Here is a 7,499-nt window from a genome sequence, read left to right as displayed (position 1 = left end):
AATGACTTCTGAGATCCCCTTATGTTTCTATGTGGAGAAGTAACGTTATTTCTTTATAGTCATTCATTCTAGCAGACGTTTGACATATGCTGTATGCCAGCCATTGTGATAGATGCTGGTGATTAAAAAAAAAAAAAAAAAAAGACACCTACTCTGCTATTGAGACTTGCCCTCAAAACTTGCAGTTGGAGAAGTCAACTTTTAAATGAATAACTACAAATAGTTATACTTAGAATAAAATCCAGAGTGGCCCACAAGTCAGCATGTGACCTGGCCCTTGTCTGCCTCTTTGGGTCCTGCTTCTACTATTTTTTCCCTTGTTCCATTCCATCCATGCTGGTCTCTTCAGATAAACCAAGAATGTATCTTGGCACTAACCGTTCTCTTCCACTGGACTGGCTCCTTCTTGTCAATTAGGCCTTCCCTGACCACCAAATCTAGAGTAGCTCTCCTTCCACCATCTCTGTCATATCATTGTGTTTTGTTTTCATTATAGCGCTTATCCCTAGCTGCTGTTTTCTTGGGAGGCGGGTGTGTGTGTGTCACCCCAATAGAAAGTAAACTCCAGGTGATAAAGAATCTTATCCATCTGGAACACCACTGTTATCCCTAGTGGTTAGAAAGTGCCAGGCAGACGTACTGGGTGCTCCACATATGTTTGTTAAACGAATAACTGAAAAAAAAAGTACAAGTGTGATAAGTGCTTAGTCGTAGTAGAGGATGCTATGGGCGCCTTTACCAGCACACCTAACTTAGTATGAAGTGGTCCGGGGAAGACTTTCCTGAGTGTATTTGTGAGCATAAGGCTGACTAAACAACAATCTAGCTGAAGGAAAATAATTTTTCTCTCTTATAACAGTCTGGAATAAATGTTCTGGGTTGACATGAGCACTCCTGGTGGGCAAGTGGCTCTGTTCGACATGATCATTCAGGGACCCATGTTCTTTCCGTCTTGTTGCCCTGCCGTCCCATGGGTGTTATCTCATGGCGGAAGCTGGGTCTCCGTGGGTTCCTGCTGGTGGCAAGAGAAAGGAACAGGAAAGGCTCCCCCACGCGTCCCTTTCTGTTGGACAGAGGGACTGGTAAACACGGTCTAGCCATGTGCCCAGGATGAAGGAGGGTAAGTTTTGATCCAGACCAACAGCCTATGCCACACTGAAAAGTGAGTTGTAAGCAGAGGCTATAAGGATAAGTGAAAGTTAGAAAAAGAGAAGGTTAAGAGAGGAAAATGAAATTCAGAGAGGGAACATGACGTGTGAAGTAACTGGGGCAGGAGAAAGCAAGACTTGCTCTAGGAACACGGAGAAATTTCGTGCTACAGGAAGGGAGAGTGTCTGGGGAAAGAGTGGGCGAAACGAGGCTGCAAAACTAATCAGGGTCCAGAGCTTCTAAGGCCTGGAGATCCAAATCAGAGATTTTGAACTTTATCCGAAGGTTTTAGTGGGCGACAGATGGGCATTTTATTTGTCTGTTTGTTTATTTACAAGGAGAATACCAAACACTATTAGCACAAAAAAGCAGCCATAACAAGGCACAGTAAGCTGAAACATACATTTGCAGTCAAAGGGTTAGTGTTGCGTATAAATATAGCCTTTCTTTTTTGTAGCCTTGGCAATTGCCATCAGGATTGAAAACAACTTTCTGTAGCAGCATGTAAGGAAATTAAGGAGCACTCTCACCAGTGCACGGAGCACATTGACAAAAAGACACAAGAATAGATTCGACTACTTTAGTGCAAAACTCTAGGACAGACCTGTGAATTCAGTGTAATACTGAGAAGTAAACACTAGAACTTGGTATTGCTTCCAAGATAGCTCTTTCAAATAGTATTGCATACTATTCTAAATGACAAAAGCATGCTAACTAGAGGTATTTATAGATACAGTAGTTGTACAGTACTTTTTAAATCTGCAATTTAGGTTTCAGATTTTCTATTAAAAATGAACTGCACTGAAAGTCTGTAAATTGTACTTAAGCAATGCAGCTGTAAGAGTTTACAACAAAGAGATAAATACCACCATCCAAATTATTATGGTTGAACAATAATCTCGACATCAGCAACCACTGTAGTTATTATTATCTGACTTGTTTGGGCATCTCCTCATCTCATTTTTTTCATGGTTCACAAACTCATCATGGGTGTAGGAAAAGATCCAATGTTAATGAATTAACAGTTAGACTGTACATGTCAACTTTAAAAATTACACACAGCAGTTTTAAGTTAAAGCACTCATTTAAAAAAATTTAATACCTAAGTCCTTTAAGTAAAATTCTCCTACCAAGTTATAAGTCTGAAATTTTAAGAACTACTATTTAGAAAACCTGGTTTACTTAGCAGTACCTTTTGTAGAGAAAAGGAGACTCACTATAAACTATATCAACACTTAAGTGCTACACTATGCCTTTGTGGCCAGAAAAATTGCATTTTTATTTTCTGAAAGGAAGATAGTCTTTATTTTTTAGACTTCCAAAGCTTGATTTATAGTAACTACAAACATCACTACTTTTGGAAGGTTATAGAAAAATTCTTAGAAAAAAATAATTTCAGATGTTAGTCACACTGTTGAAATACTCATCCAGTATTAACAATTTGTTCTTCAGTAAGCAATAGAATTCTTCATAGCAAGTGCCCCAGAGTTGTCTCACTTATTTACTACAGCCATTAAAAACCAACAAAATTGACAAAATGTTGTTGTCGCCTTACTAAACACTCATAGTTGTCCTCTTATCTCAGTAGGCACCACAGTTTTCTGAGTAACAGCGCCTGACAGATGCTTAACAGTAAGCTTACACACTTCACTGAAAAACCTTAACGCTGTGATGTGGACTTGCTCTAGGTGTGCTGTCCGATGCACATGGAAGCAGATCTAATTAATGCCCTTTAAGGACAGGAGACTTTGCTTTGCCTTGACCGGTTCTCGTTCTAACTAGTGAACTATAACTTTTTGTTTATAATGATACTCTTTTTAAAAATCCTGTAACATGTATGGTAAAGGGAGCCCATCACTTCCACCGTATGTAGTGCATCTGCAGATTACTGCATGGCAGGTATATTGCAGGCTAAAAGGGAAAGTCCTATTTAGTGAGATAGTAAGTAATGGTTCAAAAAACATGCAAACACTAGGATCTTTATAATGTTCCAAAAGCCTTATCATTGCTTCTGCCTACCTGACGACAAACACAAGGTGTTGTGTTCTCTTCTGAGTCACAATTAGCTTGTGGAATTGCAGAATTGTCCCCACTTATTTGTCATTTCAGGAGCTAACTTTGGTCGCAGTTTATATGATGGATTAACCTGTGCAGTAGCTTCAAATATATGTATTTGTGCATTAGGAGGGAGGTCAACCCATTCTTCAATACTAAGCCGCCTTTTCTCTCTAAACCCATCTTCTTCATCTTTTGTAGAAACCAAGGATGGATCAAATGTATCAAAAATGGTGAATGTAGGTTTACAGGGGCTGTATGCTGTTTGGTCAGATGCCATTTGGGGGCTAAATCTGAACTGGCAGGAAAACGGCATTTCTCAGGCATTAATTCAGAAAGGTGTATTTTTCTTTTATTAGGAAAAAGAGGTTTCAACTGCTTGTTGTAAGTTCTCATGGGAAACACAAGCACACAGTATCCTGCAACTTCTGTCTCAGAGAGCAACTTCCTACAGTTTTGCTGGCAACGCTGTCCATATCCTGTATGGAGCTTACGGCAAGGGGCCTCTCTCCTTTGAAGTCCACTTCAAGTTCTACCAAACTTTGTGTCTTTGTAGAACAGAAATGTTTCTTCTTCCCACCCACAGAGCATGTCTTCCCAAGGATAGGAATCTCTTCTTGCAAGTCTTGTTCCTGGGGGATGCATAAATTGTCATCCTTTTCAATGCTTAATTTTAACAATCTGAGGAATTTCAGTGGCACAGTTTTGGTTTCTTCTTCAAAAGGCTGAATCCCAGTGTAAGGCAGAATTTTCTCTTAAGGGGCTGCTTTGTTACTGGGGAACTGAGTCTCCTATACTGATGTTTTTCTCTTGGACAGACATCTGTTGGAGTTCATGGCCACATTTTCACTTTGGCTTCCTCCCTCATGACTGAAGAGGTTCTGACACCTCTATTTGAAGTTATTCCACATTTTCTCCACTTTATCCACTGATTATAAGACTGGTTGGGGTGTACCGGGCAGTCTCATCCAGGGGCACTTGTGGCCAGGCAGGAGGACTGGTCAGCGCAGTCACTGACAAGGCAAGTCCACCACCACCTGTCAGTCAGATCCCGTCCCCTGTGACTACGCCAGCCAGCAAAAGCAGTGTTGCTTCCTTGGTAGGAACTTGGGGACCCCAGCTCTGCTGCTAGATGCCTCTGCCAGGCCACCACCCCATTTCCTGGCTGCCACCTCCCCCTCTTCACCCTTCCCCTTCCCCTCTTTCCCCAACCCCCACATGAATGCGATATGCATTTTTAAAGCTTCAGTTGTAAGGTGAAGAGTAAATTGGGAAAAGGGAGCTTAAAAAAGAAACTGAGAGTTACAATTTGAGGGAGACATATTAGGCTGTTGAGTAAGTAGTCCAGAACTGTGCAGTAGGGATGGCGAAAAATGGGTGGAGTAGAGAAATATTTGGCTTCCTTGCCAAACTTGTCTTGCTTTATTTTTACAGAGCGTAAATTTTTATTTACCTACTTTAATGATATGAATACTCTTTACATATCATCTGGTGGTGAAGACGGACATCTGTGTACATGTCTCCTGAGGACAAAGTGCTAGAGGGAAAAATAAACAGTACTGATTTTAGGTTATTCAGGTCACCAATTGTTAAATTATGTCAAAGAGGCAAAGATGACACTAAACAAAAGTAGGAATATATTGTTGGTGTGTCTGGGAAAAGGTGGATGTTACTGGAGTCTAAGGGCAAAACACTGACAAGTAATTACCTTGGTTGTCATGCCCTGTTCCATTCGTAGTTATAATGTTTGAATTCTTCATAATATTATTTCCTGCAGTGCCCACAGTGTGGGGCACCAGTAAATGTTAAGTAGATGTGACCATTGCAGAGAGCGGGGAAGCTGTTAGTTTGGCTGTTTTTGAAAGCCTTGGATCCTAGTGAGACTCAATTCTCCTTTTAGCGGTAAGTACAAGTACCAGTAGCCTTTTGCCTATTAGTTCTAGTTTGTGATGAACTCAATGGACAAATTTGTCCTTATGTTTAGATGGTTAAATCCTTGGAAAGTCAAGTTTGAAATGAAAAGACAAGTTTATTGCTGATGTCGAGGTGCAGCATTTTCAGGAAGTCAGAAAAACTTTCAATTTATTGGGAGCTGTTCTCATGTGAATTGAAAATATTTGTACTTTAGTTAAGTTTTGGGGGATTTTCAACTGCCCAGGGGTTTGGTGCCCCTAACCCCCATATTGTTCATGGGGCAACTGTAATTTGCTTTTAAGAGTCTGATGCATAGTAAGTTTCACAGAGATATTAATTTTGTTTCATATTTTTGTTTGGGAGGTCTCAGCCTAGGGAGGAAATTGCCTCCCCATTTGCAAAAGCAAATTTTATGGAACATAGTATCTTTATCCTGTGTCTAGAAATGGCTGGTTTTAGCTGAATTTCAGATTGTTATATAAATAAGAGTGTTGATTTTTCTAGACAACTTCGATTCTTTATTTTCTTCTCACTTTGTGCTTGTCGAGGTCAGCATGAGTCTCAGCCACACTGGCAGAGTCCCAGTGGCATGATACTGACTTAAGTACCGCACATCCTGCTTTGGGGAAGGCGAGGGGAATTCTGGATTCTTGTCTGTGGGTGGGCTTAAGTTTGTCTTACTGAATAAAAATTATATTCATTTGTATAAACTTTCAGGAAAATGTTTTGCATGCATGCTTTTTGCAGTGCTCAGTTTGAAGATTTGAAAGCATCAATATCTTTTATTTTGCTTATTGGCTGAAAAGTTGTCAGTAACATTACTCTGGTAAATGCAATATTTTTAAAAAGTATCTAGTCATGAACATAACCTTTAAAAATTTGCTATTACATTTCATGAATTCTTTCCAGTATTGTTATTTTAAGCCCCTATATTCCTAGACATAGCTACAAACTGCAAATTTTGTATTCTAATTTTACTAAATACTTTTAGGTACATAAGGGTTGTGCTCATGTTTCTTGATAGATTGTTGAAATTATTAGTTCAACATATACAGTGGAAAACAAATTTCGCAGATTTGCTTTTATTCAAAATTGACTTAATTTTATGATGACAAATATTTTTGCATATATTTTAATAGGTAAATTTTGTAATGGTTTCAGATTTTTATTATAATTTAGTGTTATGTCAGCAGTATAGGTAGAACAAGTTGATTTGTAAGTTAATAGCCTTGGAGTTAAGTTGCACTGACTTTAGCTTTAATTTACACTTCAAGGTTCATATAAATAATGGAAACTCTTTTTTGTAGTAGATCCAGACTGCATTTTTAGAAATTGAAGGCTGAGGATTTGTTTTTCATTCCAGCTGTCTAGTCTAGTGTAGATTGTTTTTAGTTGCATTCAGGCACAAAGAAATGTACATGTTGCTTTTTCATGTTCTGTAACATCCTTTGTCACGCTTCCTTCCTTCTAGTGTGTGTTTATTCTCTTATGACTACTAGTATAATTATACTATGTGTACTGGAGTGGAGACTTCTCCCATTTCTCAAGGACTGCACAGATAAAAGGGAGGGACATTAAAAAACAAAACAAACTTTTGAAAATCCTGCAGTTTTATATGAATGATAGGGAGGAGATATAAGGTTGGTAGGCAGGGGTCAAATCACCCGACAACTACTTGAGTGTCTATATTGCCAGAGCCTGTGGAAGGTTCTGGTGATATGAGCAAAAAACATGACAGATATGGTACCTGCCCTTATGGAACTTATACTGTAGACGGGAGTGTAGCATTAAGTAATTTCAAGTTATAAGGGAGCAACACGGTGCTATAGGTTGCATGATGAGGGTGGGGCGGTGGTTGTGATGATTGTGGGAGCGTGTGTGTGTGTGTGTGTGTGTGTGTGTGTGTGTGTGTGTGTGTTTGTGTGTGAGAACAGTTTTCCTAGCATAGAATCTATGTTGAATTAGAGGGCCTTCCAAAAACTGGAAGAAGGGCAGATGGCTGGAATGGAGGAGATTTTGGAAGACATCAACCAGATTTTTAGAGAGCTTTTTAAGGCAGGTTGAGGATTTTGGACTTTATGCCCAAAGTATTGGAAACCTAGCGGGCAGGGGGAGGAAGGTGGTTATGAAAGAAAGATTTGTCAGTTTAAAAACAAAGATCCCCTGAGTTCATTCAGGATTAGTTTGGAGGCTACCAGAAGTTTGAATTAACTAGAATGGTTCCAGTAGGAGTGGAGAAAGAGGGCTTATTTGAAATATACTTAGGAGATAGAATTGAGAAGATTTGGTTATATTAGATAAAGGGGAATAAGGGAGTAGAGTAGGTTGGGATAATATTAATAAATGAGTTCCAGGCACTATTACATGTATTCAATCTTTAA

At 39.3% G+C, this 7,499-nt stretch overlaps 1 pseudogene; it reads right to left on the bottom strand.

The window, feature by feature from the left end:
* Positions 1–349: 349 nt before the first annotated feature.
* On the bottom strand, positions 350–4,722 carry LOC105297969 (annotated as a pseudogene).
* Between the last annotated feature and the right edge of the window lie 2,777 nt (positions 4,723–7,499).

Source organism: Pteropus vampyrus, unplaced genomic scaffold, assembly GCF_000151845.1.
Source record: "Pteropus vampyrus isolate Shadow unplaced genomic scaffold, Pvam_2.0 Scaffold6, whole genome shotgun sequence".
NCBI classification, from domain to species: Eukaryota; Metazoa; Chordata; class Mammalia; order Chiroptera; family Pteropodidae; genus Pteropus; species Pteropus vampyrus.
Note: the sequence above shows the minus strand (reverse complement) of the source record. Positions and strands in the feature narration are given on the sequence as shown.